Raw genomic sequence first — 16,841 nt, 5'->3', positions numbered from 1 at the left:
TATTAAGTAGATCGTCGACCTCACGCGGCGGTTTTATTTTTATTGCCACGTGAACAAACATTTAATTCAACATATTTCCAGTTTTTAGGAACCGGCTCAATACTTACAAAAAACATAGACATTGGAGCCTTGAAGTCTGTCCCAATTCTTGAAGTTCATCTTTGATTGTATCAGTGTACGTCGAATTGTGTAATTTCCTTATGACAGCTATATGTTCCCTTTATTGGTTCAGTTAATGGGTATGAAATTCTACATTTTTTACTCGCTGGCTTGCACTAGTACCCTGCATGGGTAACAATTTTTGACAATTTTGACAATAACCAATCTGTCACGCCCAACTTTGTTTACAAGCTTTTCGTTTTCGATAGCCTGCGATAACATACATTGATTGCTTAGTTTAAAGTGATCAAGATATAAGCGACGCGGATTTTTCTCTAATTTTTTAAATCCCCCACAACTGTAGAAATTTGGTGAAAATTTACAACTTCTTTGTTCATTGTGTTCATCTTTATTTTTACATATTACAATCAATTAAATTAAAATTATTTGAAAACAGTGACTTAAAAAGTCTTTCCGCTTATATACGGGTTCGACGCTTGCCTAATGGAAAACAAGATGTTCTAGTCGGGAGTTCCCGACTAGGGGATATCCTGAACCCTCTTATTCCAACACCAAATGCAGCACGCGCTACGCGCTCGTTTGTAGTAAAAAAGAAAAATAAAAAAAAAGGTCCGTTGGTAGGGCTCGAACTCGCAACTAACCGCACTACTTGCCGCCGTCTCTACTCAACAGCCACACCAGCCAAAAAAAAAAAAAAAGCTTCCTCGGTAGGACTCGAACTCGCGACATACCACGCCACTTGCCACCGCCTGTACTTAACAGCCACATCTATAATTGGGTCTTATTGAGAAAAAAAAATTAATTAAAATAGCAGCAGTGAAAACAATACAATCGAAGTCGAAGCAGACGCGCATGAATGTGTATGTGCACATGTATACAACAATTCATGGATTTTGCCTCGCAAACACGTGCGCAGTCAAAAACCGAAAAACAAAACAAAAACCGATCTTAAAAAAATGTTCTACAGTATACTGACTGTACCAAAGAATATTTGTGTATTCTCAAGAAGTTAATTGCTTTAAAATTTTATATTAAATTGGTGGGCAATACAAGTTGGGTTATTAACTTGATTTAAAGCTATGCGATGGTAACGGGGATGTGGCGATAGGTATAAAAGGAAAGATACTTGATATACATATACTATTCTAGAGTAAACATGTCAATTTTGGTGGCTTTAGCTCTTATTATTTACCCAATTTGCTCAAAAAACAGGATTTCTATATCGATTTGTATTGACTGCTTGGAAACGGAGTAAGTTATCGATTATCGGAAACAAACTCTATATGCGCATGGACTAGGAGGACCTACAGCTAAAATTTCTTTAGCTCTTATAGTTTCTAAGATCCTTGCTTTTATACATACGGACGAACGGACAGAACGTCTACATTTGTTTAAAGTGGCGTGTACCCCGTAGGGGCTTACTACCACGGTATTCGAAAATACAGTGAGCCGAAACAAAGCGCCGGACTAGCGCCCCTCCAAGACGCTGCATCTGCAGTGTCCCTTCGGTACCAATTGAATGCATGCTTGTCGAACATGACATTCCCCCTTAATGGGAGGCGAGGTCTATCTAAACCTCTGCTGGCCTATGGGTACAGCACGCGGTTGACACGCAACTCCACGCCCCACATTTGGGTATCAAACACACAGCCACCACGATACTCCACAAAGGCCCGCACAAACTAACCAGGACGGAACAAATTCCGTGGAGGACAGACGGACAGACCGACGGACATGGCTAAATCGACTCGGCTGTTGATGCTGATCAAGAATACATATACTTTATGGGGTCGGAGAAGCTTCCTTCTGCCTATTACATACATTTGCATTTTGCACAAATACAATATACCGTTTTTACACATTTTCAATGGGTTCAGGGTATAAAAATAATATATTTTCTCTGACACTGAAGTGCCCAGAACAATTAGGTATAAATAAAGATAAAGCATGTAATCCATGCCTGCATATCGCAGTTGCTATGAGCAGCAAGAGGATTTTTTAGAAATTCTGTATATTTTATTTTGTAAGCCTCGACAGGCCTTACCTAATTAATTTCCAAGAAGATAAAGAATACAGGTGCGTCTGTAAGGCACACTTACAATATAACAAATTCAACTTACTTAGCAATATTAGATTTAATACTTTTTTGTAATTTTTACAATTTTGTCACGATTCATTTTTGGCTTTAAATTGCACTAGGCTGTCCGTAAGATCGATTTTTTTTTCCAAAAGTCGACCAATGTATGTCGAAACATAGAAAAAAATCATTGAGTAAATATCGGTAAAATAGGTTATGCTGGACCTCGATGAACAGAAGTTTTTCCTGTTTTCTGACCGATTTCTTTTATACTGTTTTGCAGAAATGTCAACAAAGTAATGATGCTCGTAATAGCTGATTGCTGAAAATGGTCAAGATACCTTGTAAAATATAAAACAACAAGTTAGAGGTTCTAGGGAATACCCTGAACCCTCTATTCCAACACCAAATGCAGCTCGCGCTACGCACTCGTTTGAAGTAATAAAGATAAATTTAAAAAAAAATTTCCCTTGGCGGGGTTCGAGCTTGCAACTGACGGCATTACTTGCTGCCAACTCGACTGAACAGTTTGTCACTGTTAATTCCTAATGAGAAAAAACCGAATTAAAATAGCAACACAGAAAACAATCGCAAAACATTACTTGTTTTTTCTTAACTGATCTTAATGAAATATTCTACAGTATATCTTATTGTAGCTAGAATATTTGTGTGGATTGACTAGAAAACACTTGTATCGCCTAATGACACTTATTACGAACATAGTATGGACTAGTTAGGAAGTTGCTTTATAAATCGACGTCTTATGAATGATAATTAGTATAAACTATATATCACAAGTTTTTAGACCAATTAAATGATTTGATAAACTTCTCCTATATTAATAAAATTTAAATATAATTTTATACATCTCTTGAATCAAAAGATGATCTTTTGCCCAATCCATCATATTAATATAAGAATCAAATATGTATATCTTTCGAAATATTGAGAACATTTTCGTAACATTGAAATTTTCTGCAATAATTTGAGACTTATAAAAAAATTTTCCCATCCAGTCGGATGGATGAATTAAAATTGAAGCACTCAGCACGACATTGTTTTCAGTTGAATGATTATGTTAGCAACGATCTTCAGAGGAATTAAAAAAGCAGAAAGAGCAATCAAGAGAATTACAGTCACCCCTAAAAAACGAATTCCTCTTACAGCTTTTTGTCTATAGTAAATATGTAAGTTCTTTATAAACTTATATATGTTTATAAATATATATATACATATATATATATATATATATAATGAAATTTAGCACACATAGGACCGCCTCTCTGTTTCTGGCACCCCCCGCCGGACCGAGCCACTATATCATACAAATCTGTTGATTTCTTGACCAATCCAGGCATCTTTTCAGTTTCAGAATGTTCCATTCATTAGGCAAAGTCCCATGAACGGAGGATTACTATAAATTTTATGTGGCAATTTGGTTATTTCTAATTGATTGAAAGATTTCATAGACACAAGTCACAAATCAAAAATAAGCTACTAAAGAGATTCAATGTGCTTAATAATTGTTTTTTTATACCCTGAACCCATTAAAAATGGGTGTAAGGGTATATTGTATTTGTGCAAAATCCAAATGTATGTAACAGGCAGAAGGAAGCTGCTCCGACCCCATAAAGTATATATATTCTTGATCAGCATCAATAGCCGAGTCGATCTAGCCAGGTCCGTCTGTGTGCCCGTCCGTCCGTCCGTATGTATGAACGAAAGAATCTCAGAACCTATAAGAGCTAGAGGCTTAAAATTTTAGATGTAGATGCTCCTAGTTCCCGCGCAGATCGAGTTTGTTTCCGATAATCGATAAACTACTCCGTTTCCAAGCAATCGATAAAAATCGATATCGATATCCTGTTTTTTGGCCAATTTTGGTAAATAACAAGAGCTAGAGTCACCAAACTTGATATATAGCTTCTTAAATAGAATATATATATGCATTTGATGTTGGAAGAAGAGGGTTCAGGGTATCCCCTAGTCCGGAGCTCCCGACTAGAACCTCTTACTTGTTTCTTTAAGTGTAATAAAAATATATGTATATGTTTGTCCATTTAATTGGTAGAAGAAGGTTTAGGGTCTCTCCTTGTCTAACATTCTCCGAAATTGACCAGCTGTACGTGATATACCCTGAATGCATTGAAAATGGGTAAAAAGTATCTTCTAAAATAGTACATCTACATGTACATGTACATGCATATGCATACGCATATGTATATGTATATGTATATGTCTATGTATATGTATATGTATATGTATATGTATATGTATATGTATATGTATATGTATATGTATATGTATATGTATATGTATATGTATATGTATATGTATATGTATATGTATATGTATATGTATATGTATATGTATATGTATATGTATATGTATATGTATATGCATATGTACATATATGTACATGTATATGCATATGCATATGTACATATATGTACATGTATATGCATATGTATCGAGACCTATGTACCTATGAGACCTAGAGACGTGAAATTTAGAACGTAGACTGCTTCCGGCGCAGTTTGAGTTTGATAATCGGCAATTCGCCCGTTTCAAAGTAATCGAAAACAAACTATATCGAAATTCTGATTTTTGAGCAAATCTTTTAAGATTTAAGACCTAGAGTCACCAAACTTTACATCTAAGTAGATTCCAGAATAGTGTATATATATTAAGTTTTTTTTATACCCTTGCACAGTTTATTATAATTTTGTTGTGAAATGTGTAACGCATAGAAGGAGACATCTCCTCCACCATAAAGTATATATATTCTTGATCACCATCAACAGCCAAGTGGATAGAGCCATATGCGAACTAGTCTCTCAGTGTTAAAGCTATCTTAATGAAACTTTGCAGAAGTCCCTCTTTCTATTGCACTTATGTCAAAAACCAGCGGGATCGGACCACTATATCATATAGCTGCGATAGGAACGATCGTTCGAAAATTAAGTTTTTGTATAAAATAAACATTTTTTTTTCAAGATATCTTGACCAAACACGGCATTTATTAGTTTTACTATGCTCCTCATATATATGCAAAATCCTATTAAGATCGGACCACTATATCATATAGCTACCATAGGAACGATCGGTCGAAAATTATGTTGTTGTATGAAAAAACATTTTGTTTATCAAGATATCTTGCCCAAACTCGGCATTAACTATTTTCCCTGTGCTTCTTAGATACGGCCAAAGCACTATGAGCATTATGAAAAGGTTGGGACTGCAAGGGTATTAGATCTTCGGTGTGCCGAAGATAGCCTTTCCTTCTCGTTTCATTTTATAGCCATCGCCACCTCCCCATCCGCTTCCACCACATAGCTGCAAATCAAGTAAATAAACCAATTTGTATTGCCCATCAAATTGAGCCATAATTTTAATGCAATTAACTTTTTGAGTTTGCCCAGGTACCAGGTACCCATAGCTCGGAGAGTCTTATTATTGTGAGACCTTCTATTAAAATATATATAAGATCTGGAATTTTTCAACTGTTTTAGAAGACAGCTAACATTTTCGATCTTTCAAGAATCACATAACCTATTAATATTATTGTACTTATAAGGTGTCATAATAACATTTTAAAGCTAGATTTGTTACAGCTAGATGATTGCTATACGGAATATTCTACGAAATTCATACTTTAAAGTCCCTGGAATGCAATCCTGAATTGATTTTTATACCCTGAACCCATTAAAAATGGGTATAAGGGTATATTGTATTTGCGCGAAAGCCAAATGTATGTAACAGGCAGAAGGAAGCATCTCCGACCCTATAAAGTATATATATTCTTGATCAGCATAAATAGCCGAGTCGATCTAGCTATGTCCGTCTGTCTGTCCGTCCGTCCGTATGTATGAACGCAAGGATCTCAGAACCTATAAGAGCTAGAGACTGAAATTTTAGATGTAGGTGCTCCTAGGGCCTGCGCATAATCGATAATCGATAACTTACTCCGTTTCCAAGCAATCGATAAAAATCGATATCGATATCCTGTTTTTTGGGCAATTTTGGTAAATAATAAGAGCTAGAGTCACCAAACTTGACATATAGCTTCTAAAATAGAATATATATATGCATTTGATGTTGGAAGAAGAGGGTTCAGGGTACCCCCTAGTCGTGAGCTTCCGACTAGAACCTCTTACTTGTTATTAATTCTTCCCATAGAATTCGTCTTGTTGATATCAATGGCGATTGGGATGGAAGGTTTCTGAATTTCATGGTGTAGTAGGGCAGCCCTTAGTCTATTCTAGCTGTACACACCATCCCTTATCATGTAAAATTGAGGCACGTATGATCACATGTGGATAAGCCGTCTCTCAATTGATTTTAATATTGCTGATTATAAGGTGAATATTGCCTAATTAATGCAATCATGTTAATATAGGCATGTGGAACTATACAAATTGCCTACCAGGAAAGAGGAAATCATAAGTTTCTTAGTTACAATCGGTTATGTGACTCTCAGGCAAAAACTCCGGCTCACATGTAAATAACAAACTATTTATCAAAATTTTCTTTATCACTGTAACAACTATGTTGTTACCTAGGGTAATAAATACATATTAAGGGCTCGGAGAAGGTGTTCCTTGCATACACGTGCATATAACCAATACGTTTTAATTTTAACCACAAGAATTAACAAATTTTTCGCAAATATAAATAAAAAAATTTTTTGGAATATATTTTACGCTGTATATATATTAGCATTTTCTTCTGTGCCAAATTGTATGTATAATTAAGAAGAGATTGCACACATCTGTATTTGTATTTTCGTGTATAAATATTTTAATATTGTGTGCTCATGCGTCATGTTTCTATTCCATACCATATGCGTTGTGTGAAACGTTGTAGTTCGTAAGGAGGCGTAGCTTGTAATTGACCAATCACGAGCCTCAAGCGAGTGGTTGTTGACTTATGCTCCTCCCCTATATGCGTTGAGATGCCGCCCATCCTATGAAGTTTACCCGATTCATAAATTCATTGGGGCACATACACATATTTATTCTGTAACATATATAATTGCATGAAAATTTGCCAGCAGACTCTACGTAGTCTAAATTTAATTATTGAAAAGTAAAGGAAGCCAGGAAATATTGAGAAAGCCATACATTCTTATTTCTAACTATTCTATTTTAGGGAAACCTCAAAAGTTTTCCCTTATATTTCATTTTATTATTTTGAATTAAACTAAAATCAGTTCTTACCCTAAGCAATATTGCATTTGTGCAAACGTAGGCAGAAGAAAACATTTCCAATTCAATTACAAATAATTTAAATCTTTGGTCTTCATATGGCATACAAGGATAAGGTAGTGTCTGAGTGTGTTCAGGAAACCCATTTAAAATAGTATTAATGTATTGAACCGGCAGGATGGAGCATCTCCGACCATAAACCATAAATATTCTTAATCAGCATCATCATCAACTAGTTATGTCCGTCCGTTACACACAAAAAGAATTGCAACTGCGATTGTATCACATGTCGTGCTCTGTGTACATGCTGCTATTACAGTTTAGTTTGTCCGTCCATCAGTCTGTCTGATTCTATTCGAACTAGTCTCTCAGTTTTGAAGCTATCTTCTTGAACCTTTGCCCAATGCAAAGTCTTTCCTTTGCAGGTAGTACATATGTCGGAACTGCCCTAGCGCCCTAGCCACTATATCCTGTAGCTGCCATAGGAAAGATCAGACGGAAAATAGGTTCTTGTATGCAAAACTTTTTTGTTTATCAAGATATCTTGACCAAACTCGAAACTTTTATATATTACTATTCTTCTCATATACATGCAAAATTTATAAGTGTAAAGTTCTTAAGTTCTATTAAGTTCTTGTGTGAATATCTTTTATGTTTATTAAGATGTCTTAGCCAAGCAAACATTTTTACAGCCTGACCCAATTAAAAATGGGTAAACGGGGGATTAAGGACTTGTGCAAATATGGTATATATATTCTTGATCAGCATTAATAACCGAGTCGATCCAGCCATGCCCGCCTGTCTGTCCGTCCGTCCGTCTGCCCGTCCATCCGTCGATATCAAAATCCTGCTTTTTGAGCAAATCTCGTAAGTTATAAGAGCTAGAGTCACCAGACTTGACATGTAGCTTATAGAATAGAATATATATGTCAAATATCTTTCTTTTTATAGCTATCGTCCCCTCCCCGCCACTACCACATAGTTGTGAATCAAATAAATAAACCAATTTGTATTGTCCACCAATTTAAACCACATTGACTTATTGGGAATATACAAATACTATATATCCCAATAAGAATCGGATAAGAAAGTCAAAAGTTAATAAGAAAAACGAGTTTGGGCTGGCCTCGAGATTAGTGCAGCAAACGCAGATTGCAAGAATTTCTGTACACACATTGAATTTTTTCAACAGCATTGCAATTGTGGTTGTATTGTCTTCTGTGCTGTGTGCATGAGCTTCTATTATAATTGTTTTTATTCCCTGAACCCATTAAAAATAGGTAAAAGGGTATATTGTATTTGTGCAAAATGCAAATGTATGTAACAGGCAGAAGGTAGCATCTCCGACCCCATAAAGTATATATATTCTTGATCAGCATCAATAGCTGAGTCGATCTAGCTATGTCCGCTAGAGCTAGAGACTGAAATTTCAGATGTAGGTCCTCCTAGTGCGTGCGCAGATCGAGTTTGTTTCCGATAATCGATAACCTACTCCGTTTCCAAGCAATCGATAAAAATCGGTATCGACATCCTGTTTTTTGAGCAAATTGGGTAAATAATAAGAGCTAGAGTCACCAACCATGATATGTTGCTTCTAATATATATTATATATATGTCAAGTATCTTTCATTTTATACCTATCGCCACCTCCCCCTGCTACCCACCAGAACTATAAATCAAGTATAGTATCAACTTGTATTGCCAACCAATTTAAGCCACAATTTAAATGCAATTGACTCTTTGAGAATACACAAATATTCTATGGTACAATTAACTATACTGTAGAAAATTTCATAAAGATCGGCTAGGAAAAAAGCAAATGATATGCAACTGCGCAATTGGATGGGGCAGCTAGCGAATACTTCAAGAATTTCTGTATACATGTGCAACACACATGTACACATTCATGCGCGTCTGCTTCGCATTCTATCACATTCTAACAGCATGGTAATTGCGACATTTTTGTGTAATGCTATTTTAGTTTGTTTTTTTCTTATAAGTACTTAATTGATGATGTGGCTGCTGAGTAGAGGAATAGCAAGTGTTGCGTTCTGTCGCGAGTTCGAGCCCTACCGGGGAAGGGGTTTTTTTTTGCTGGTGTGGCTGCTGAGTAGAGTCTACAGCAAGTAATGCGGTCAATTGCGAGCTTGAACCCTACCAACGGCACTTTTTTTTAAATTTATTTTGTGTTGGAATAAGAGGGTTCAGGATATTCCCTAGTCGGGAGCTCCCGACTAGAACCTCTTACTTGTTATTACTGCTAAAGTAAACAAGCTGGTAGCGCGAGCTGCATTTGGTGTTGGTAGAAAAGCGTTGAGGTTATTCACTAGTCGGAACTCCCGACTAAGAAATTGTTTCCTTAGTAGGGTTCGAGCTCGAAACAAACCCCACTAGTTGCCGTCGCCTCTACTAAACAGCCACACTCGAGGTAACATATAACATCTATGTTAACCGATCTTGATGAAATTATTTACAGTAGATCTTACTGTGCTATAGACTTTTTATTTATATTTTTATACTATTATAGAAGCTAAATGTCAGCATTGCTGGTAAATAATAAGACTCTAGCTCTTATTATTTACCAAAATTGCTAAACAAAACATGATTTCGATATCGATTTGTATCGATTACTTGGAAACGGGGCAAGTAATCGAATAGAAACTCACTCTGCGTTGCCACTAGAAGGAACTACTGCTAAAATTTCAAGTCTCTAGCTCTTAACGGTTCTGAGATCGTTGCGTTCATACCTATGGACAGAAAAGGCCCCTCCAGGACCCTGTCCCTGCTCGAACAGAGGCCCTTCAAAAAGCTATGTTTTGGTTGAAACGCAACTCCACATCGATCAAAGCTCTACCCGTGATTTGGGTATAAACCACAGCCACCACCATACTTCCCGAAGGCCCGCAACCAAAAAGTCAGGATGAAACAAGTTCCGCGGACTCCCGGCTACCCGTGGTACCAAAATTACAGCTTTGGTCGATTGTCGTAGCAAGCATCCTACTACCCAGTTTAGCCCTCCGACAGACAAAGAATCTTATTGCGCCGCTCGAATTAGCTGGTTGTCCAAATCAACTTCGAACAATCACCCACGAGGAGGCCACTTTAATAATATATGTGAGGCACATTGTGCCTTCGAGTCGACTTGACTAATGATTTACGAAATACGAAACATGCCCTTCTGAATTGGTCCATTGAATCCCACCCAACTGGTGCAAACAAGTTAAAGGCATTATTGCCACAATTTATAGTGCCGCAATCACGGTGCCAAATAACGGCGGTAGTGCCGACTCCGAGTGGTGTTGGGCTGATGCGCACACACCCAACTAATTGCCTTTTCGGCAAAGGCAAAGTTATCAAGCAAAACACTATAAGCGTTAAACTAAATACATAAAAAGTGACACAACAATCAAAAATTGTTTAAAAAAAAAATTATAATTGACATGTAGAATGAAGTTTCATCCGGAACATGTCCGGAAAAGCAATCTGCTTGGGCAGTGCCACCGCTGCCAAGCATAACAAAGCAAACTGCAACAAATGACCAGCACGCATCAGCAGAGTGCACTTTAACAGATAATGATATTTGCACATGCGCTAACTGCGGCGAAGAACACCCAGCAAAGTCTACAAAAACAACTAATTAGACGGCAGCGTAAATAAATACTCCGACACTAGCTTTGCAGATGCAGTCAGATGTCGTGTCCCCCAAAGAAATAATGGCAATGTAAACCAAAGTCAACGTTCTCGCTCAACGCATTCTAACCAAAGGCATCTAAGCATCTCTCGATTGCCTCTGCAACAAAATCGGCCACCGCCACAGAATACCCTGTTACAGCCAACAAATGGCACATCTACGGACTTGCAGCTTATGATTAGCGTGATGCTAGCCAAATCCATCACAGAAATTTCTCAAATGATGGAAAGATCAAACCAGCGTCTCCTAGAGGAGATTAGAGGTATGGTCAAGGATGTTAAGAGCCTCATTGACCTTGCCTCCAAAAAACACGGCTTTAAACTTTGTGTTTAAGTTTAGAAACGCCTGTTTGGTATGCAACAGAGCGCTTGAAATAAAAACATTCACAGAACATCACAGCCCAGATGCCTTACTAATTAATGAAACACACTTCTGTTCCAGAAGTTCCATACGAGTTCCAGGATACATACACTCTACATAAAGCTAAATGCGTTGCGGCCAGGACGCAACACTTACCAGCAAAATTCACAAGCGTGCCAACCCCCCGTGTTCACCAACCAGCCCACCGCTACATTAATGCAGCCCCAATACCCACAGCATGGATCTCAGGGGCAAGATACGTCTCTCGGAAGTATCCTCCAAGGACTCCAGCAGCCGATCTCAGCACCTATTGCCGCTGTCACAACTATCCTATCAGAAACCCACATACACGCCGGCCTGCACTTCGCCATGAAGGGATATATTTGCTACCGTGCGGATCACCCAGCAGGTCGAGCCAGAGGAGGTTCTGCGGTGCTTGTCAAGCAGGACTTGGTGCACTACCAACTACAACAGATGACCTCCAATTTCACACAGATGGCTGCTGCGAAATACCTGTAGCGGCAGTGTATCTACCACCAAATCTATCCTGGAGCCGACCTGGATTCGATTCTCCCCTTGATCAGCTTGGTCATAAATTCATCGCTGGAGACGATTCAATGCCAAACAGAGGCCGTGGGGAAACCACAGAGCTGACAGTAGAGGCATTGCTGTGCATGAAGCGGTAACCAGCTGCTCAGCCCAGGTCTTGGCCACCGGGAGACCTACCTCTTCAGGTACAGCAGGCAAAGTACTCCTTCGTGCATTGACTTCCTTATATACAAGGGTATCCCCAACAACGTATTAGCAGTTCACGAAGAGTATGAGCTGTTATCCGCTCATCTAACACTCCTTGTAACGGTCTCTACGTCTGTTCAAAGGACCATACAAAACGAAGGTTTGTCACCCTGCAAGGCTTCAAAGCTGAACTGAATGGCATGATAGATCTAAGCATGCCGATCTTGACAGCCGAGGATGCCGACGCTGTAGTTCAAACCCTGCTGGATGGTACATACCGCGGCTGCCAACGCTGCACCAGCGCAAATGTACTCTACAGCTACAAGTCTACTTGCAAGGGACGCTTCCTCCCATCGTTGAAGGCCTTATTTGCCTGAAAAAGCGACTGAGGAGGGAGTGCGTCCATACCCAGGACCCCAGAATCGACAGGATCTATCGCCGTATCGCCAACAGGGTCAGGAAGGAGTTGACTTTACTGAGAAGAAAAGCCACAGACACCGTGCTGGAGGAAGCAACGGCAGATGAGAGCTCCAAATTCGCGCTGTGGAAATTTACCAGTCGATACAAGCGACAAGCTGCACCAAAGTTCCCCGTTCGACATCCCGATGGCATCCTGGGCTAGGTCATCAATGGACAAAGCCGAAGCCTTCGCCTGCAACCTGGAGGAGCGTTTCAAGCTGTTTGAGACCGCATCGCATGGAAGGATACAGCGAGTCGCGCAAATCCTGGAGGCACCGCTCCAAATGTCACTTCCTGTATCACCAATTATCTTTCAAAAAGTGAAGCAGGAGATAAAGACCCTAACAAACAAGAAGGCCTCTGGGGAAAATCGGTTGAACAACCAGACAATTAAGCTTCTGCCATACAAGGCGGTGCTTTTTCTCGTCGCCATCACCATTATCATTATGTTGCACAAGAAAGCCCTTTAATCAACTGGAATCCTACTGCGCCATCAGCCTCCTGCCTGCCCTTGGCAAGATACTGGAAAGGTGCATCGTTAGAAAAATCCTGGATGCCCTGAAAATAAATCGCTTAATCCCGAAGCTCCAGTTTAGGTTTCGAATCAAACACGGTGCCCCTGAGCCAGTCCATCAGGTCACAAACTTTATTTTGCACGGCTTTTACCATAAATCGAAATCTAACAAGCCTTCGTCCGGGTGTGGCAAGCAGGACTCCGCTCCACTCTTTAATATCATTGCGAGCTTCCTGACCGAGAAGACATTTCGAGTGGTACAGGATGACACAGCCTCTCATACCAAACACATAAGAGCGGGCGTTCCACAAGGTAGCGTTTTGGGTCCCACACTTATACCCACGGCAAGCGAAATGACCCTTGTCACTCGGCAGGATCTCCTGGTGCTACGTTTGCGCTTCGAAAACTGGACTTGTAGGTGGAATATCTCAGTGAGCCTCCAAAAATATGCTACGTTCACTAACACCCTGCGCAGGACTCCTGCCCCGGACTTTTTTTCCATGGCGAGCTCCTTCGGTTGAAGAAGGTCCTTGAACGACCTTCTACAGAGTCTCCTGACTACACACTTCCCAGCAAGGTCGCTTGCTTCCCGGTTGCAGTTTCGGTGCAAGCGTTCGTTTTACCGGTTGGGGAATGCTCCGACTTGCCTATCTATGGTCGCCGTTTTGAGGTCTTTGTGGAAGGTAGAATTTCTGACGTACCAGTCAGCTCCAGTAATTCGGCGCGATGCCAAGTTTTAGAGTGTCTGAATCCGTCTTCGATTTGTCCAAAACGCAATGCCCTTTAAGTTCTGGCATTCGTCGAAATACAAGCAAATCTAAAATTTACCAAATAAAAAATCTAATTTTGTACGCTGACATTTGTGAAAGTATAATCTCAATTGGGATTAAAAAAGATACGCAATACGTCCTTATCCCCAATTACCTGATTGTGGCTTTCCGATTTGTTTGAAATTGCCTCTAAAACTACTTACAGCAGTAATCGTCTTCATCATTGAATCTCGCCAAGGATTACTCATTACTTGTCAAAACAAAAAGCCCATACTTTGGAAAATCCTAATGTTAAAATTCTCTAGTGAACGTAATTTGCATAATATTGCCTACATTGCATATCAAGCTTGTACAGATAAAAAACGTTGTTTACGCTTTCGATACGGAAGGTAGAGTATAAGAGTATCCATAAACCGTTTCGCAATAATTAAGGTATTTGAATTTGAGCAATTTTGTCTTTTTGCCACTGGCTTGGGCTGGGCCGAATTTGACAGGCTATTACGTGTTGAATTTCATACGAGAAACTTTTTATAATACCATAAGCCGAACGACACGAAAATTTAACCATTTTTAATATACCGAATATATTACCTAACTAAAAACTTAAATAACATGTAATTCTTTTAGAAATTCTTAGAAATTTTTTTCAGAATTCTTAAAAAAAATTATACGCATTCACTTATCATTTATGATAACTTTATGATCGTTTATAATATTACAAAAAACTAATTATGAAACGGGAAGAAACGTCCCGTCGAATGACAATCAAACACACAGCAACATTATCTCATCAGCGTGACAAGCCTTTTAATATTTCATATAAGTGACTACCTTTTTTTTAGCCCATCTATTTGTTTTAAAGTTAGGTATAATATATAATAAATACAGATATTTGAATATTAAATACAATATTTGAATTTACCCTCCAAAACGTAAAAAAAAAATGACAATTCCCATGCATATAATAGTATTTATTAAATATATGTATAAGTCTTATAATCATATGTTCCCGCTTTGTCGTGCCCTAAAACTTTTTATTTTCGGTACAACTTTCCGATATTTTATTTTTTACTTTATAAAGCAAAAACAATTAACTTTTGTTTTGTCAACATCGGAAAAATAATAATAATATGGAAAAACTATTTTTCAAAACATATTTACCATACAAAGCAATTAAGATATCGTACATATCCTATAAAAACTATCAGTCGGAAACAATGCTTTTGCATGGGGGCAACTATATGTCTAAATAAGTATTCTTTCTTCTATATAACGAACAAAGTCGATCTTGGTCATTTCCTATTTTTAATTAGAGCATGGTATGAAAGGTTATATAGGTGCAGATGCACTATACAAACAATAAAAATATTTACTTTGGGGATTAATCAGCGATTAGAGTTTAAGCTGTCTCACCTTTACTAAAATGTTGTTTTACGTGCACGTGTGTTGTCTAGGATTTCTTTGTTCTTAATCTGAACGGTGCATCAAATTATTAAACAAATATTTTTCACACATTAACATCCCTTAAAATACAATTTATTTTCAACGTCTGGTAGTGTCGTTAAGTAAAATGATTGGGCATACAACAATGGCGCATAAAAATCAAAATCGCTAGCAACGTGCTTGAAACACATATTAACTTACCCTCTTCTTTACGCACGTGGCTCTCGACACGTGTTCACAATTCAGGTTGAATCCACGATTAAATTAATCGCTGATTAGTAATGGACAACTTACCTAAGAAATCAATTTATAAGTTTGAAATACATAGAAATATTTAAACATACTATATCTTTACACGCATGTACATAATACATACATGTATGTATATGTAGAATGTATATGTAATATATTTTATGGCATTCAAAATACACTTAAAGTCGAATAACCGCATCTTACTCTTTTAGTCATTGAGTAGTAAAGAGAAAGAGGTGGCATTTGGATTAAAAGCTCTATTGGTACAATTATTACTAATTGTTTTCTTGAAATATTATATATCATTTCGAAGAAAAAGGGTATCAATGCTGCGACCCGCCAAATAGTTTTCGTATGTGTGTCTCATCTCACACATATTGGTGCAAATCTCCATATATGTACATACATATGTATGGGTCTGCCAAGCCAAGGGAAGTCTTTGAATTTAAGAAGATTGCAATATTCTGTTGCGTGTGTGACGTCACAGCCCAAGGCTTTTTTTATGTGCGATCGTTTCGTATTTAAACTTATTAAATTATAAATAATGAATTTTCTTTTGTGCTCATGATCTGCCCATTCACAGGAACTCAAAAGGAAAAAAAGCCACCGAATTTTGAGAAAATTGGAATTTGTGGGCATTTTTGTTTGTGCGGATACATACACGCGGTAAGTACACAAATTGAAAGAGCACTGAGAGTAAGCCAAAGCAGTTTCCTGTGGTGTAAGGAAATAAAAGAGAGCAGCGATGCCGTTCTATCACACAAGTCATACGTATTTCGTACTCTCTTGCTGTCTGAGCGTGCGAGCGTATCCCAAACCCGAACAAAAACGAAAGCCACTTTGGACCAGCCGCATATAAAACGCGCGGCCCCAGCTGTTTGGTTAGTCGTTTGGGGCAGATACAGAAAATTTCAATAATTTCTGTATATTTATGTACGTACATATTTATGTCCGTCTTGTATTATATTCGGTGCTTTGGGTATGTGTTGCTATCTTATAGCTTAAATTCACTATGCTCAAAAAATGTTACATTTTCGAACTTCACATTTCGGGCTAAGTGTCCGTTGTCTGTAACATGTGATTGGAAAAAGTACCGCGTCTTTAAATAAATAGATAATCATTTTAATTGGATTTACCTAAGCGCCAGGAAGTTTTCCTTCCAAAAGTCAAATAATAAGAACCAAGAGTGCTCTAGTCGGAGGTGCCCGACTAG

At 38.2% G+C, this 16,841-nt stretch overlaps 1 protein-coding gene across 2 annotated transcripts in view; it reads right to left on the bottom strand.

The window, feature by feature from the left end:
* Positions 1-310, bottom strand: part of LOC115761986 (homeobox protein Nkx-2.4) — a 48,265-nt gene extending 47,955 nt beyond the window's left edge. Inside the window, exon 1 of one of the 2 annotated variants that reach the window (XM_030704034.1) lies at positions 108-310. The gene's annotated coding sequence lies outside the window, so the exon portion shown is untranslated. The remainder of the gene's footprint in view (positions 1-107) is intronic. The other variant, XM_030704039.1, reaches the window with a different exon arrangement.
* Positions 311-16,841: the final 16,531 nt, after the last annotated feature.

The sequence above is a fragment of the Drosophila novamexicana genome, unplaced genomic scaffold (assembly GCF_003285875.2).
Source record: "Drosophila novamexicana strain 15010-1031.04,08,12 unplaced genomic scaffold, DnovRS2.1 tig00000512-arrow-arrow-pilon, whole genome shotgun sequence".
Lineage (NCBI taxonomy): Eukaryota > Metazoa > Arthropoda > Insecta > Diptera > Drosophilidae > Drosophila > Drosophila novamexicana.
This window is presented reverse-complemented; position numbering and strand designations above follow the sequence as displayed.